The following is a 15,971-nucleotide window of genomic DNA, read 5'->3' as shown; positions in this document are numbered from 1 at the left end:
TATTACATATTAATACATGATAGTCACACCCCACAACCCCCCCAGGAAGAATGCAAATACAAAAGGAAATTAACAGAACCATTGTAATATATTAAAATCAAGTAGGCAAAAAAATATATACACACCATAAACAAAATATACACCAAGCATAGTAGTCCAGGTAGTGCTCCAATTAAGTCAGTGGAACACTGGGCCCACACGGTATGGGCGAGGCCCACACAAGATCCCCGACCATGACTGAGAGAACACTGCAGGGGCATCAGAGAGCAAGAAAACAGGCACCTCAGGGGGAGGGAAAGGGGGGGCACCTCAGCCGGTTGAGTGCACGACACCAAATCCACGAGAGGGCCACATGCCCTCCGTTCAATCCTGGGGAGTGCAAAGCCACAGTCTCTCAAGTCTCTACAGTAGGTGGGCTGCCCACTGCTGCATCCTGGGGAGTGCAAAGCCACAGTCTCTCAAGTCTCTACAGTGGGTGGGTTGCCCACTGCTGCATCCTGGGGAGTGCAAAGCCACAGTCTCTCAAGTCTCTACAGTGGGAGGGTTGCCCACTGTTTCATCCTGGGGAGTGCAAAGCCACAGTCTCTCAAGTCTCTACAGTGGATGGGTTGCCCACTGCTGCATCCTGGGGAGTGCAAAGCCACAGTCTCTCAAGTCTCTACAGTGGGTGGGTTGGCCACTGTTCCATCCTGGGGAGTGCAAAGCCACAGTCTCTCAAGTGGATAACAGTCTCCACTGGTTCTGGAGGGGGCTTTGTGCCCAGAGTGCTTCATCTTGCTAAGGACAGAGGTAGTGAATGTATCTCTCCACTGGTTCTGGAGGGGGCTTTGTGCCCAGAGTGCTTCATCCTGCTAAGGACAGAGGTAGTGGATGTATCTCTCCACTGGTTCTGGAGGGGGCTTTGTGCCCAGAGTGCTTCATCCTGCCTGTGACAGACTCAGTAGCGTCAGTGCCCTTGGAGCTCATGGGCTAGCGGGGCTTGAGTCGGCGGGGCCCTGTTCAGAGGTGCTCGAGGCGGCGGTGCCCTGTTCAGCGGTGCTTGAGGCGGCGGAGCCCTGTTCAGCGGTCCTTGAGGCGGCGGTGCCCTGTTCAGCGGTGCTTGAGGCGGCGGTGCCCTGTTCAGCGGTGCCTGAGGCAGCGGTGCCCTGTTCAGCGGTGCTTGAGGCGGCGGTGCCCTGTTCAGCGGTGCTTGAGGCAGCGGTGCCCTGTTGTAGTGCTTTCCTCTTATCTAGTTTTAAGCACATACATAAACACACCAGAAATGCACTTCTGAGGTCAAAGAAGACTTTTATTGTTGTTAATTCTTCCCCAACCACAATTTTTATGTTGACGAATTAGTAGCTTTCAAGCCCGCGTTAATCAAACAAAATATATCAGTTTGCAATATACACAGCAGGTTATATTTATAAGATATTGAATGCAAAGCAAAACAAATACTTCACCGTGTGGGAAACTATTTACAGCTTCATCTTTCTAAGGTCTGCAAGCTGAGGACCCCCTGTCAGCCGCGAGAAAGAGATTCATCTACCCACACGGGATTGCTGGCAGCTGGCGCCAAGCTCCAGCACGAGGTCCGGCAGATTCGAATCTGAATCTCTGCAGCCTGTGTCATTCGTTACAAAGGTGTGCCCCCTCCTCTCAGACCTGGAAAACTGAGCAAGCCTTTTGGAGACTGGCCAGGTCTCCAAGACTACTCCTGTTCCCAAGCTCAAGCGGAGAGAAAAACACCCATGTACTCTCTCTTATCAGGTCTAGTCTACTGTGAGAACAAAACATCTTGGTTCATCTTGTGCAAAAACACAGCTTGGAAAAATACAGCTTGGATTCTCAACTGCAATGTCTAACTCCACGTTAAAGGCAATAGGCAGCTAACCTAAGTATCAAATACAATGTCTAGTGTCATGTCAAAGCCAATAGGCAGCTGAGCTGAATATAAAATGCAATGTATAATATCATGTCAAAGCCAATAGGCAGCGGAGCTGAATACAAAATGTAATGTATAATATCATGTCAAAGCCAATAGGCAGTTAAGCTGAATACAAAATGCAATGTATAATATCATGTCAAAGCCAATAGGCAGTTAAGCTGAATACAAAATGCAATATATAATATCATGTCAAAGCCCATAGGCAGAATATCTAATAGCATGTCAAAGTCAATAGGCAGCTAAATTGAATACATCATGTCAAAGCCAATAGGAATGCAATGTCAAAGCCAATAGGCGGCTAGACTGGATACAGCATGTCAAAGCCAATAGGCAGAATACAGAATGTAATGGCTAATGCAATGTCAAAGCCCATAGGCGGCTCAACTGAATACAGAAAGTAATGGCTAATGCCATGTCAAAGCCAATAGGCAGAATACAGAATGTAATGACTAATGCAATGTCAAAGCCCATAGGCGGCTAAACTGAACAAAACATACCATGTGCTACTGGTGAACATTGAGCAACTAATATGCGCAGTGGTGAAACACAAAGTCATTGGTCAAAACAAAATTTAACAAATGGCAGTACACCTGTTCAGAGGTGCTTGAGGCAGCGGTGCCCTGTTCAACGGTGCTTGAGTCGGCTGTGCCCTGTTCAGCGGTGCTTGAGTCGGCGGTGCCCTCTTCAGCAGTGCTTGAGGCGGCGGTGCCCTGTTCAGCAGTGCTTGAGTCGGCGGTGCCCTGTTCAGAGGTGCTTGGAGCGGCGGGCTCCTTTGCAGTGACTCAGCTGCTGGCGGTCCTCTCTGTCCCAGCGGGGCCTGTGCTGGCAGTCCTCTCAAGCCCAGCGGGGCTTGTGCTGGCGGTCCTCTCTAGCCCAGCGGGGCTTGTTCTGGCGGTCCTCTCTGGCCCAGCGGGGATGATGGCTGTGGCCTCCTGGGCAGCGGGGATGATGGCGGTGGCCTCCTGGGCATGGGCAGCGGGGATGATGGCGGTGGCCTCGTGGGCAGCAGGGATGACGGCTGTGGCCTCCTGGGCAGCGGGGATGACGGCTGTGGCCTCCTGGGCAGCGGGGGACGTGTGAATGGTAGTGGGGGTGGTGACTGCACGTGAGCGGGGTGTGGTGGTGTGTGTGCTGGTGATGGCAGTAGTGGCTGTTGATGTAGTGCATGCAGGTGTGAGTGGAGACAAGACTGGGAGGGAGGAGGGAGACGAGGAGGAGGGGACACAGTGGAGGCAGTGGATGTTGGTGTGTCTGCATGTGTCTGATGCTTGCGTGAGTGCCTGTGGGATGTGTGGTGCTTATGTCTGCCTGAGCTTCCTTTGTGTGTTGACGTGTGTGCATGCTGGTCTGAAGGTTTGCTTGGGATAGGCTGGGGTACAGGGGATTGGGTCTGGGTGGAGGAAGTTGGAGGGGGGAGGCTAGAGACAGGGACAATGGCTGCCATCAGTGCTGAGGCCAGAGTCTGAAAAGCTCGCTGTAGGGCCGCCTGACCAGAATGAATGCCCTCCAGGAATGCATTTGTTTGTTGCAACTGCCTTTCTACACCCTGGATGGCATTCAAAATGGTAGACTGCCCAACAGTGAGGGACCTGAGGAGGTCAATGGCCTCCTCACTGAGGGCAGCAGGGGTGACTGGGGCAGGGCCTGAGGTGCCTGGGGCGAAGGTGATGCCCACCCTCCTGGCAAAGGCTGAGGGGCTGCTGGGAGGGCGGTGCTTGTAGGGGGGGTGGCGGCTGTACCTGTAGATGCGGGGGCACAGATGGGCCCACCACCACAAGGGAGCTCCCATCAGAGGATGAGTCCGTGTCGCTGGTGTCAGCTCCTGTCCCTGCCGTGGAGCTCCCCTCACCCTCCGTCCCACTGGTGAACTCCGACTCTGTAGTTTCTCCCTCCACGGCCATGTGGGATGCAGTTCCCTCGTGCTACGGTGCCACTGCTCCTCCGCCTGATGATACTAATGCACACAAGAACAGGGAGACCACAAAAAGGGGGGGGACGACAGAAGAAAGACTTGTTGAGTGCATGCATTACCGCTACCGTTGGCGGACACAACAGACACAGAAGCCCCCTGCACTACACCGCACTCTTGGGCTCCACTGTTCAATTCCAGGGAAATGGCCTACTAGACTATGGACGGCATCTGCACACATGGATGACACAGGGGCATGACTAGGTGTACTTGGTACTCTACAGAGGTGGGGTGGGGTGCCACATGGCCTGCCTTACGGAGGGACCTTGCCTACTAAATTCGCCCTGGCCTAGGGAAACCCACAGCCCACCTCCCCCATCCAGACACCTCTACTGCTTGCTAAATCGGCAGGATGAGAGTGTACTCACCCCCTTGTGGCTGCTGTGATGCCCTCAAGCGCCCATCCAACTCCGGGTACGCCACCGCCAGGATCCTGAACATCAGGGGGGTTATGGTGCGACGGGCACCCCTCCCACATTTGGGAGGCCATCCCCAGCTGAGCTTCTGCCGTCTTCTTGCTCCAGCAGCGAATGTCCTCCCATCTTTTACGGCAGTGGGTGCTCCGTCTGTGGTAGACCCCCAGGGTCCGGACGTCCTTGGCGATGGCACGCCAAATACCTTTTTTCTGGTGGGTGCTGACCTACATGATTTGTACAGGGGGAAGAGAAACTTATTACCAACTGCACCGTCGCCGTCATTGGCCCCCATCCCTACCCTTGCCATGTGGCACATGCACTCACCGTCGTTTCATGCACACCGCACTCTACCGCCTTCCTTATTACATCCACCCATCTCCACACAGGCATAGCCCATACAGCATGCTCCCAGAGTACTTACCTGTTTGTCTGGAGGACCGTAGAGTAGCGTGTACTGGGGGAGGACCCCATCCACGAGTTTCTCCAACTCCTCCGATGTGAAGGCAGGGGCCCTTTCCCCAGACACTCGAGCCATTGTCTCTTCCAGACCGAGGTCACAGCAGCACTTGCAGTGTAGGTCCTCTCCTGTCGAAGATCAGGTATAGAGTGATTGAACAGATAGAAAATGGCGGTCACGTCCGCGGCGGTGCGCACCATCACCGCCGGCGTACATCGTCATTGGCTCCCGGGACCCATAGGGTCCAATGTTAACCAATGCAGCATTGTGCTGCAGTCTTCGACCACCTACCGCGACGGTGTACAACGCCAGCGCAGTTACCTCACATCCTATTGTCCCACTTTACAGGTTAGGCAGCCACCATTTCAGGGGCCCACATGGCTTAATTTTTAACTGCCTCACACATACCTAGGCCTAGACTCAACACACATACAGGCCACTTTTTGGATTATGATTCGTGTTCTGTGTAAGCTGTGGGTACGTATCTCTGAGTTGTTTGACTCTGTGCTCGCTGTTGTCCTTAATAGGCACTGTCCGCTGGGACATGTGAGGAGATGGCGGCATCCTCTGGTGTACCGACCGTTGGTGGCCCTGTCGACAATGGAGGAAAGACATGTGATCATCACTTACAGGCTTGACCGTGCCACAATCCAGGAACTGTGTACCCAGCTGGAGCCAGACCTGATGTCAGCTATCCGCCATCCCACAGGAATCCCCCCTCAAGTGCAGGTGCTGTCAGTGCTCCTTTTCCTTGCAAGTGGGTCATTTCAAACGACAGTGGCCATAGCATCAGGGATGTCCCAGCCTATGTTTTCCAACATGTTGTCCAGAGTGTTGTCTGCCCTGCTGAAACACATGCGGAGCTACATCGTTTTCCCTCAGTTGGAGGATTTGCCTACAGTGAAAGGTGATTTCTATGCCGTGGGACATATCCCTAACATCATAGGTGCCATTGATGGGACACATGTGGCTTTTGTCCCCCCCCACAAGAGTGAACAGGTGTACAGAAACCGGAAGAGTTATCATTCGATGAATGTACAGATGGTATGTTTGGCCGACCAGTACATCTCTCATGTGAATGCCAAGTTCCCTGGCTCAGTGCATGATGCCTACATCCTGCGGAATAGCAGCATCCCTTATGTGATGGGCCAACTCCAGAGGCACCATGTGTGGCTATTAGGTGAGCACCTGGAAGCAAGACAGTGGGAATGGTTGTCTGGGTCTGTGGATGTCCCTATGAGTTAGTGTGTGTCTAACAGTTGTCCCTCGCCATTTGCAGGTGACTCTGGTTACCCCAACCTGTCAGGGCTACTGACCCCAGTGAGGAATCCCAGGACAAGGGCAGAGGAACGCTACAATGAGGCCCATGGGCGAACTAGGAGGGTGATCGAATGGACCTTCGGCCTCCTTAAGGCCAGGTTCCGGTGCCTCCATATGACAGGTGCATCCCTATTCTACTCACCAAAGAAGGTGTGCCAGATCATCGTGGTCTGCTGTATGCTTCACAACTTGGCTTTGCGACAACAGGTGCCTTTTCTGCAGGAGGATGGTCCAGATGGCGGTGTTGTTGCAGCTGTTGAGCCTGTGGACAGTGAAGACGAGGAAGCAGAAGAAGAAGACATGGACAACAGGGACTCAGTGATCCAGCAATATTTCCAGTGAAACACAGGTAAGAATACAAACCTGCCTACTACATGTACTTAAACACTACTACCTCTCTACTGTCTGTCATTTTCACCCATTGTATGGTCACTGAGTTGTCACTTTCCCTTACAATTTCACAGATGTGGGTCCCAATGTGTGACATCTGCTTTGATTCCTCATGGACTACAGCTGTGTGACATAGGTATGTTGACATTACAAATGAAAGAGCTTTTTGCCACAGTAATTGCTAATACACTATTCTGAAATCACAGACTGACTCCAGATTGTTTTGTGCTTTAAGGGTGTTTATTTTAGTGCTCAATATTGGAGGGGGTAGCAAAATGGTGAGGGGTGATGGCGGAGGAATGTCCATGGCAGAGTCCAGTCTATTAGTCCCACAGGTGCATTGCCCAAATGGGCATAGGAAGTGGAGCTGGGGCAGTTTAAGGATGGACAGGGTGACAAAGTGGGACAGAAGGATGACATTCAGGGTGGTCTCATTTCTTGGCGGGGTCTTGGCATCGTTCTCTGTCTTTGTCCTAGATCTCATGGACCGTTTGCAAGGTGGTTCTCCCTCTGCAGGGGGTGGGGTGCTGGTGTGGTGGTCCTGTGGCGGTGCCTCCTGTCCACTAGCGCCTGCAGAGGTGGTGGGCAGTTCATCGTCCAGGCTAGTGTCAGGGGCCCCTTGTAGTGCCACAGTGTCCCTCCTGGTGTTGAGTACTTCCTTCAGCACCCCTACGATGGTACCCAGGGTGGTATTGATGGCTCTGAGTTCCTCCCTGAAGCCCAAATACTGTTCCTCCTGCAGGCGCTCGGTCTCCTGAAACTTGGCCAGTACCGTTGCCATCGTCTCCTGGGAGTGGTGGTAGGCTCCCATGATGTTGGAGAGGGCCTCGTGGAGAGTGGGTTCCCTTGGCCTGTCCTCCCTCTGTTGCACAGCAGCCCTCCCAATTCCCCTGTGTTCCTGGGCCTCCGTCCTCTGGAGCGTGTGCCCACTACCACTGCCCCCAGGTCCCTGTTGTTGTTGGGGTGGTGGGTTAGCCTGGGTTCCCTGTAGTGGTGGACACACTGCTGATTGACGTGTCCTGGGGACGGAGGTATGGGCACGCTGTGTGGGTGCTGTGCTGGTGTTTCCAGAGGGGGGAATCTCTGTGGTGACCTGTGCCAGTGTGAGGGGAACCGACTGTCCCGAGGTCCCCGATGGGCCAGGCTGGTCATCTAGATCCAGTTGGACAGAGCTGCTGTCGTCACTGTGGGCCTCTTCTGTTGGTGGTGTGGACATGTGTGGACCCTCTTGTCCGGTGACGTTGGGTAGGGGTCCTGCAGGGGTATAAAAGGATGTTTATTACATCTGTGTGTGCAATGGTGTGCAATGGGTGGGTGACCGTGTTCCCCAGTGCTTGCATTCCTGTGTTGGACCTTGTGTGATGATGGTTTAGGGGGGTGTATGGGTATGTGCAGTGGCCACGCTTCAGTGATGGGTGTCCATGCTTTGTTGTTGCATGCAGGGCTTGGTGTTAGGATGTGTGGTTTGTGATGTTGGGACATTTGTGAGGAGTTAGAGTGATGGGGATGAGGGTGAGGGTGGGGGTATGTGCTGGCATGCAGGTAGGGTGGGGGATGTAATAGTTAAGATTTGACTTACCAGAGTCCATTCCTCCACCTACTCCTGCGAGGCCCTCAGGATGCAGAATCCCCAAGACGTTGTTAGTTGTGGGGGAGGAGGTGGGGGTCCGCCGCCAGTCCGCTGAACCGCAAGGTGGTGTCTTGAGACCACGGAACGCACCTTCCCCCGTAGGTCGTTCCACCTCTTCCTGATGTCCTCCCGATTTCTTGGGTGCTGTCCCACTGCATTGACCCTGTCCACTATTCTTCGCCATAGCCCCATCTTGCTTGCAATGGAGGTGTGCTGCACCTGTCCTCCGAATAGCTGTGGCTCTACCCGGACGATTTCCTCCACCATGTCCCTGAGCTCCTCCTCCGAGAACCTGGGGTGTCTTTGCCGTGCCATGGGGTGCTGTAGGTGATGTGTGGGGTGGTGTGTGGGGTGATAAGTGTGCTGATATGTAGTGGTGTGTAGTGTGAGGTGCGTAGGAGTTATGTGGGTGATGGTGTTGTGTGCCTGTGGATGCTAGTATTGTTGATGGCGGTGTCTCTCTCTGGCCTTCTCTCAGTAATTGTGGTCGTGGGGTTTGTGGGTGATGTGGGTTTGTGTTTTATATTGTATTGGGTGTGTGGGAGTGGTGTGTGTATGTGTATCAGGTGTGTGTATTTCGAATTGTCCAATGTGGCTGTGTTTTGGGGATGTGTGTGTATTTTGAGCGCGGCGGTGTGTACCGCCAATGGAATACCGCTGCATGGATCCGTGGGTCGTGATAGTGTGGGTGTATTTCTGTTGGCGTGATGGTGGAGGTTTTGTTATCGCCAGTTTATTACCGACCTTTGGTGTGGCGGACTTGTGTGGGTGTCTGAATATTGGGGATTCCGTGTTGTGGGTCATAATAGCTGTAGCGGACTTCCGCGGCCGCGGCGGTGTGTTGGCGGTCTTCTGCACGGCGGTAAGCAGCTTTTACCGCCAATGTTGTAATGAGGGCCTTAATGTGAGAAGAAGGTTCTGACCATCTGGTCTGCCCTGATATTTTTGAGCTTTTGACCTTTTACTGTGAGGGAGCCTCCTAGTCAGGGACTCCCCCACAGTAAACTCATGGTAATATGGACTGCATGTGTGACCACCAGTGCCGCCTTGCTAAGGAAGGGCTGCTGTGGCGCAGCAAGAGTAGGAGGTCCTGGGCTGGTCACACATGATGTGTGCACACACGTGTGCACCCATGTAAGGGCTGCGCGGGGAGGGTTCCTGGCATGTGCAAACCAAGAACTGCACTTAGGGAGCCTGTTGCAAAAGGAACTATGCAGAGTGGGTGGTGACCTGGAGTAGGCCTCATGAGATGGGTGTACACTAAGGAGGGATAATCAGTGTGCTTAATGTATTTTTACCATAGGGACACTCCAGTACATGTTAACATCAGTGTGCTTACTGCCTTTTCACTGTAGGGACACTCCATTCAATGTCAATAGGAAAGAGATGCCTACAGCATAACTCAGGTCACCTAGGGCCCACAGAGACCATAGTCGCACCAATGTACACTGCAACCTGTATGAAAAGAATGATGCAGTGGGTTACAAAAGCATAATAGTTCCACTTATGGGTCATCCAGGAATGTCATCTTTCTCTGGTTCAGCTCAGGATTTGGGTCAATTACTGCTCAAGCCAGCTGCCTGAGCAGGGCCTTGCATCAATCTGCCAGATGTCAGCCCCTTCCAGGAAATGGGCGGAGAAGCCCTGAAAGGAATGTTAGGAAGGAGGGGCTGAGTTTCAGAGCACATGTGGTCCAAGCTCCTGGACGCCACCATTTTTTTAGCTATCCCAGAAGACTGTGCAGGAAGGAGGGGACAGGGGCAAGGAAGTGATGTGGCACATCTGGATTGGCCAGAGGTACAGGTCTGCTGAACACTTCTGCCTGCCACTTAAAAGGTCCTGCACAGGGGAGCGCTCTTTCTCTTGGCTGTGCTTCACTGCTGGACACTGAGACTGCAGATGGGTGTCATTGACAATTGGAAAAAAAGAACCCCCTGACTGCCCCCTAGGGCAGGGACTCTGCCCCTGAAGGTCTTAAGGCCCAGCAAGGCACAGGCCAGGGCCATGTAAGCTGCCCCCCTTACTCCCCCTGAGAATTAGTTAGGGGAAAGACTGGGCTGGCGCAAGGACAGCGTGCTGCCCAGAAGGAAAGTAGGTCACCCAGAGGAAAGGCTGGTCCAGGAGTCAGTGGGACTGGCCCTCTATCATCATGGACCCTTCTAGACTAGGAGGCCTAAGGGGAGTGCTCCTGGTGGCAAGGGCTCGTCACCAGGAGCGAAACAACACCAGACCCATACTAATTGGCCCTTGGGCCCGAGATATCCAAATGAGAAGGTCTGTGACCTTTGACTTACTTCTGAGCAAGCGGCAAAGCGCGTGGGGCTCCGCCACTGCTCTGGTCAATGCCTCCAGTAAAGCCAGGTGCCACTGTCGCAACCCCCATGAAGACAAACAGAGGGCCAGGAACTCACAATGGATTTACTGATGGAAAGGCGAAAGGATACTAAAATGTTTCTTATCGAGTCGAACGATGTGCACAGAAGAAGAGGAACCAATCATCAATGTATGAAAGACTGTTTAGTTGTATCTTAGGTTAGAAATACTAATTTTATTGGACTAATGGCTATTGTACTATTCTTTGACCAATGACAACGTGGGACTACTTTAACTTAACTGGACTCCACCGAGAGGTGTGAGCCATTAGGTACTATTGGAGCCATTGTTATTATAACTGGTATTATAGCTCATTATTGCTTTCTACTGACGATTTACATTACTAATGAGATGCAAGCGCCGTTGATTATCTTACTTGGAGAATTTTGATCTTTAACTTTAAAATTTGCTTAGACTTCTGGTGTTAAATGCTGCCTACACATAGACATTGCTTCTAATGGTTCGGAGAGCTTAGAGTCCCCTATTCTGAACCATTACACATTCACATGTCTCATTGCAGATCGAACCGATGTCCATCTGACGAAGATTATCACAGCTTGCTCATCCATAAGGAAAGGTATATCAAATTGCTAATGTCTTTATTGTCTTTTGTTTCTAGGTACCAGCTGCTTCTTTTGATAGAAGCCATAGTTAGATGTTTTCCAAATTCATGTTGACTAAATCTTTTGCATGAAACCCAAACATGCTGATGCTAATCTGAAGTTAGTGAGGTTTCTTCCATCCAGCTAAATTGTTATTTAATGTTACTCAATTGCTGAATTCAAATGTATGTCATTTCCATTGCACAATTACTCTTATTGTTGGTTTGTACTTTGGCTTTAGAGGGATTAGTTATTAATGCTTTAGTCAAGTTGAGATTCTTTAGAACATTCGGTCAACCAGTATTGTTTTGATACTCATATCATGTGGTTTTGAGACTAATTTACGTGAAACTAGCATTGTTAATCTAGGGAAATAAACATTCTAATTTATATAAAAGGTGTGGTTATTTGTGACCAAATGGGTCATGGTGTGTGAAAGTTACCACTCCAAAGAATTTTATTTTTGGGTTTGATTATATTTATTCCCTGTATGGACTTAGGGTGTGAACATCTTAAACGAGTCAAAAGGTCAGTCGAACCTCTAATGTGTCCCCTTATCAACTAACATTAATAAGCCAAATAAGGTCAGACGCGGTCTCAATCCCCATACCAAAAAACAAAAAGGGGAAATGGATGATGATCAGGATGTTTGTCTCAAAGGAAAATATGTCAAGGGAAAGCTTTTTCCAGACATGTCGATACATATAAGTGAGGCCCTTGACCCTAAATAGTAGGTTTTATGCACAGTATAGTGCTTTTAGGGTTGATGATCTCCCTCATCATGTTATAAATAAGGAGGTAATTACAAAAGAAAGGAAGAATGTTGATAAACAGAATATTCCACGTCTTTTTGATCAAAAGATATCTTCTTGAACAATTTGATGAACAATGTCCACAGATTCCCAAAGTTAATACTTTATTGCATTCCGTGATCTCGACATCATCCTAGGTGTCTGAAAACTCTACTTTGGCAGATACGATTGACAGGAAGGTTGAGTAAACTTTAAAACATTCATATGCAGCATGCAATTTTGGTTTATGAGATAGCACGTATTCTGCATATGCCTCAAAAGTGTGTTAAAAGATTGCCTACAAGAAAAGGGTGATGCAACTTTAATTCTGGTCCAGATGGAGATTCTGGCCCAGTTCTTATCTGATGTGACATTTGGCAAATTGTTGGCATTTGCTTCAGCGTCTAGAGCTAGTGTGGCTTTGTGCCGGGCCCTTTGGATGAAACCTCGAAAACTGGAAGCTGACCAGAAAACATTAGTCCATAAGCTTCTTTTCCTAAGCCCTAAACTCTGGTAAAGAGCTAAGCGAAATGGTCCAATGTTCAGTGGAGGAGAAAAAAACTGCTCAGACCGTTCCAGTTGTTTCCAGGAAATAATTATTTTTTCACAAACCAAATATACAAGGACAGCAAGATAACAGTTGTCCCTTTTGTGGCTGGGCTCAGGTTTGGGGAGCAGCGTTTGATACCAAATCCCGACCACAAAGACAAGGTGCTCAAGAACAAAGAAATTACTATCAGGAGGTGGGGACCATGTAGGAAAATACCCTCTTTCTTGGTAAGGTTACTCCCTTTTTCTGCCTGATGTCAGTGTTTTCCAGGACCCCAGTGATTATGCTCTCTCCCAAAACTCTGTATTTCATCCCACAATTAGCACACTGGTGCCCCACTGTAAGTCCCGAGCATATGGTACCTAGGTTCCCAGGGCATTCGGTTTTCAGGGGATCCCTATGGACTGCAGCATATATTTTGCCACCCATAGGGAGCCCAAGCAAAAGGTTCTGGAGCACTGCTATTGCAGTCTGCGTGAAAATGTGCAAGCACCCTTTCACTTCCACTTTTCACTGCACCAGGTCACTTATAAGTCACCCCTATGGCAAGCCTTCTAGCCCAGATGGCAGGGTGCAAAGTACCTGTGTATGACACTAGCAGAGGTGCCCCCACGAACTCCAGGCCCATTTTCCCGGACTTTGTGAGTGCAGGGGTGCCATTTTATGCGTGTACCGGACATAGGTCAATACCTATGTCCAGCTACATAATGGTAACTCTGAACATAGGCATGTTTGGGATCAAACATGTTGGACTCATACCCCAATGCTTTTCCAAGCATTGGTGGTATGATTCCATGCACTCTGGGGGCTCATCATAGGACCCCCAGTATTGCCATTGCAGCCTTCTGAGGTTTTCCAGGCAGCCCAAGCTGCTGCCGCCTCACAGACTGGTTTCTTCCCTTCTGTTGCTTGAACAGCTCAAGCCCAGGAAGGCAGATCAAAGGATTTCCTTTGGCACATGGGTGTTACACCCTCTCCCTTTGGAAATAGCTGTTACAGACTTAGGAGGGGAAACCTCCCCAAGCAACTGGTAATACTTTGAAGGGCACATTGTGCCCAGTCTACACCAGTTCAGGGATCCCCAGTCCCTGCTCTGGCACAAAACTGGACAAAGGAAAGAGGAGTGATCCCGTCTATCAACCACCCAGGGGTGGTGCTCAGAGCTCCTCCAGACGGTCCCTGGGTTTTGCCATGTTAGATTCAAGGTTGACAGGGAATTCTGGGAGCATCTGAGTGGCCAGTGCAGGCAGATGACGTCAGAGCCCTCCCCTGATAGGTGGTCACCCATTAGGTGACCAATCCCCCTTTCAGGGCTATTCAGGGTCTCTCTCTTGGGTGGTTCCTCAGATTCAGTTTGCAGGACTCCAGCAGGATCCTCTGCAACCTCCACTTTGACTTCTGACCGAAGAAACTGCATCTGGATGCTCCAGGACCCGACAAGCTGCAACAAAGAAGCAAGATGTCTCCTGCAACATTGTACCCACCGCTCCATCCAGCATCTGCAACATTTCCCAAGTGGTGCATTCTCTGAGGACAGCCCATCTTCAGCCTGCACCAGAAAAAAGAAGAATATGTCCGTTGGGGTGAAATAGTCACTCTCCTGCATCTGCAGGCACCAACTGCAGCTATGACCGGCTGCATGGGAACCCCTATCCTGATGAGCTGCATGGATCCTGCACCATGGGTGGTAAACTGAAGTGGTCCCGATGGTCCTCTCTTCCAGCTGTCCAACTTGGGTGGAGGTAAGCCCTTGCGCGCCCATGCAGGATAGTACCCCCATGCACCACGTCACTTGCAGCTGCCAAGGCTTGTAGGCATCTTTTCCAAGGGATCTTCAGGCATTTTGAAGCACCAGCCCCAGCACTCCAATCTGCAATACACAGCTCCCTGAGTGGTTCTCCTGTGGCATTGAATCCCTTTTTGTAGTGCTGCATGGGCTCTTTCTTTGACGTTCGTGTCCCCGTCCTGTGGGACTCCTGTGGGTGCTGCCTCTGCTTCTGAGGGCTCTCTGTGTTGCTGAGGACCACACTCCACTTACCTAGGTGAGGAACTGACTCTCGCATTCCACTTTGGTATATGGTTTGTGCTTCCCCTAGGGCTATTTCGCTCTACTGTGATTTTCACTAATTGCACTGTTTCCTAACTGTTTTTATGCCTATTTCTGAATACTAGTGTATAAAATGTGTGTATTACCTACCTCCTAAAGTAGAATAGCCTCTATGGTATTTTTGGTATTTGTGTCACAAAAATAAAGTACCTTTATTTTTTGTAACACTGAGTGTTTTCTTTCATGTGTGTAAGTACTGTGTGTGACTACAGTGGTATTGCATGAGCTTTGCATGTCTCCTAGATAAGCCTTGGCTGCTCATCCACAGCTACCTCTAGAGAGCCTGGCTTCTAGACACTGACTACACTACACTAATAAGAGATACCTGGACCAGGTATAAGGTGTAAGTACCATAGGTACCCACTACACACCAGGCTAGCCTCTTACAGGCCAGACTTAGGGGATCATTCTGACCCCGGCCGGCGGCGGATGCCGCCGGCCTTGCGGGAGCCGCCAGAATACCGCTGCGCGGTCAAAAGACCGCCGCGGGTATTCTGGGTTTCCCGCTGGGCTGGCGGGCGACCGCCAGAAGGCCGCCCGCCAGCCCAGCGGGAAACACCCTTCCATGAGGATGCCGGCTCCGAATGGAGCCGGCGGAGTGGAAGGGGTGCGACGGGTGCAGTTGCACCCGTCGCGATTTTCAGTGTCTGCATGGCAGACACTGAAAATCTTGGTGGGGCCCTCTAACGGGGGCCCCTGCAGTGCCCATGCCATTGGCATGGGCACTGCAGGGGCCCCCAGGGGCCCCACGACACCCCATACCGCCATCCTGTTCCTGGCGGCTAAAACCGCCAGGAACAGGATGGCGGTATGGGGGTCGGAATCCCCATAGCGGCGCAGGAAGCTGCGCCGCCATGGAGGATTCCCCAGGGCAACGGAAAACCGGCGGTACACCGCTGGTTTTCCGTTTCTGACCACGGCTGTACCGCCGCGGTCAGAATGCCCAAGGGAGCACCGCCAGCCTGTTGGCGGTGCTCCCGCAGTCGTTGGCCCTGGCGGTTTTTACCACCAGGGTCAGAATGACCCCCTTAGTTTTTTTCTTCTTCGGTGAAGGGGACTGATTACAGATCAGTTGGTCTTGTGCATTATTCATCATGGCTATCGGATTCCTTTTCATTGTCATCTCCCTCTAAATGTCGTCAGGCCTACACCATTATCGAGACATCCTGTAAAAAAAGATGCTATGCTCAGTGGTGTCCAGAAATTGCTTGTAAAAAAATGCAGTGGGGCCAGTTCTGGTGGATCAGGAAAGAGAGGGTTTTTACTCAGTTCTCTTTTGGTAAAATAGACAGCTCTTTCTGTCCCATACTGGATTTGAAACATCTCATAAATTTGTAAAGGTAGAACCCTTTCAGATGGTGACCCTTCAGTCCATTATTCCTTTGATTCAGAAGGGCGCTTTATTGACTACCCTAGATTTTGAGGATGCATATTTCCAT

This window comes from Pleurodeles waltl, chromosome 12 (assembly GCF_031143425.1).
Source record: "Pleurodeles waltl isolate 20211129_DDA chromosome 12, aPleWal1.hap1.20221129, whole genome shotgun sequence".
NCBI classification, from domain to species: Eukaryota; Metazoa; Chordata; class Amphibia; order Caudata; family Salamandridae; genus Pleurodeles; species Pleurodeles waltl.
Note: the sequence above shows the minus strand (reverse complement) of the source record.